Here is a 2,522-nt window from a genome sequence, read left to right on the forward strand (position 1 = left end):
TTGGACATGTGGAAACATTAGTTGTAGTTTACATGCATTAAAAGTCCTTTGGATTGATCTTCATAACTTCAGTCTTAGCATCTCACTAGGTGCATTGTCTCTGAATTGTAGGCGTATATACAGAGGCTTTTTATTTACAGATAGACATTCTTTATACTCTCTTTGGTTGGCTATGTTTTTATTTATAAATTTCTCCGGGTATCTGTTTTCTCTCAGGGTCGTGTATAATGCCTTTGTTTTCGATCTAGTCCCAACTTCGGATCTGGAACTTGAACGCTTCAAAGCCAGCATCGTTGAATGTTGCTATCAGTTTAAGAATAGTAGATATAACTACAGAAGTATTTTGACTAAAATACATAAGAAGGCTATCAGTGAACTTATTAATGACGGGAATCTGATTATCACAAAACCTGATAAAGCAACAGGAACTGTCCTATTTCATAGAAAAGACTACATTGACAAGATGAGTAACATCTTGAATGATCACCAAAAATTTCAGAAACTAGGTAACCGAAAAGATGTCAATAATAAGAAAGAAAATGAACTAACCATATCTTTAAAAAAGCTCAGAGATCAACAGACAATATCACCGGACATATATGAATCAATCAAGCCGACAAGTACTAATTTACCTAGGTTATACGGACTACCGAAGGTACATAAACCGGATATCCCATTGAGACCAATTCTAGACATGTAGGATTCTCCGTACCATACGGTAGCAAAGTGGTTAGTAACCGTTTTAAAACCACTTCACAAACAACTAGTAAAGCATAGTATTAAGGATGTATTCCAATTCGTCGAGAAGATTAAAAACATAAACACGAAAGGTCTAAAGATGATGTCCTTTGACGTAACGTCATTGTTCACAAATGTCCCACTCAGAGACTGTGGAATATATTTGTGAACACCTAAGAGAACAAGAAGTAGTAACCACAATCTCTGTGGAGACCATCAAAGAATTACTACTAGAATGTATTTTCAATGTACATTTCAAATTCAATGGTGAAATCTACAGACAAATAGATGGTGTCGCGATGGGTTCACGCCTAGGTCCCATGTGGGCTGATATTTTTCTCGCGAAACTAGAAAACGGCCCACTGGCACAACAGATTGAAAAGTTTTCACTTTACTGCCGATATATGGATGACAAGTTCATCCTATGTAACGACTATACTGACTTAATGGAAACACTTCAGCTATTCAATAAAGCTCATCCGTCCATAAAATTCACTTGTTAGGAGGAAAGTGGAGGTAGAATAGCTTTTCTAGATGTTCTACATACAAGGAGAAAAGATGGTTTATTAGGGAGAAACATAAACAGGAAAACATCGTGGACGGGTCAGTATACAAATTTTCTTAGTTTTGTTCCTCTACAGTACAAAAAGAACCTGATTAAGACATTACACCATAGAGTCAAGACAATAAGAAAACGGATACCCGGAGAAATTTATAAATAAAAACATAGCCAACCAAAGAGAGTATAAAGAATGTCTATCTGTAAATAAAAAGCCTCTGTATATACGCCTACAATTCAGAGACAATGCACCTAGTGAGATGCTAAGACTGAAGTTATGAAGATCAATCCAAAGGACTTTTAATGCATGTAAACTACAACTAATGTTTCCACATGTCCAATGATCACACCGATGTTGAAAGACAAATTGCCTAGACTAGCCACTTCGTTCTGTATCTATCAATTCGACTGCTCCTGTGGGGCAAGTTACATAGGCAGATGTTCTAGGAATTTGTATACTCGGGCTCGTGAGCACCTCCCAGTGTGGTTAAGCAAAGGTGTAGTCAAAACGGTCAACAGCTCTATTTTAGCCCACTTAGTTCAGACGGGACATAGAGCCAACATTGAGCAATCTTTCACAGTAATATATCATGTTCACAGCAGTCAACCTAATTCCATCAGACTGAGAATACTACAGACGGCTGAGGCAATTGCTATTCGGATCAAAAAGCCAGAGCTTTGCATCCAAAAGAAATATGTCCAGCCACTCCTTTTACCCTGGTCAACTTCAGGGTCAACTTGTTAATAATCAATTTTATAATATGGTGACATCCATCCGATTAATGCTCATTTTTATATCCCTAAACTTATTTTATCTACACATCTTACCAGTCATTATTATTATTATTATTATTATTATTATTATTATTATTATCACACTTGCTATACCCTTTACATAAATTTATTTATCATCCACCCCTATTTACTATATCTATCTTAATTCATATTATTCTACATATTACTTAATTTCTTATTTTTAATCCCATTATTTTCTATCTCACCCCCATATCTTCTATATATATATATATATATATATATATATATATATATATATATATAAAAATATATATATATATATATATATATATATATATATATATATATATATTCTGATCATTTATCTTACGATTTTATTTCACTTATAAACGGATTCAAGTTAACACTTCATATTAGTCAGGCCCAACATTGACGATTCAATTTGATTTTATATGACAAACAACATTCC

This window comes from Schistosoma mansoni (genome assembly GCF_000237925.1).
Source record: "Schistosoma mansoni, WGS project CABG00000000 data, supercontig 0211, strain Puerto Rico, whole genome shotgun sequence".
Lineage (NCBI taxonomy): Eukaryota > Metazoa > Platyhelminthes > Trematoda > Strigeidida > Schistosomatidae > Schistosoma > Schistosoma mansoni.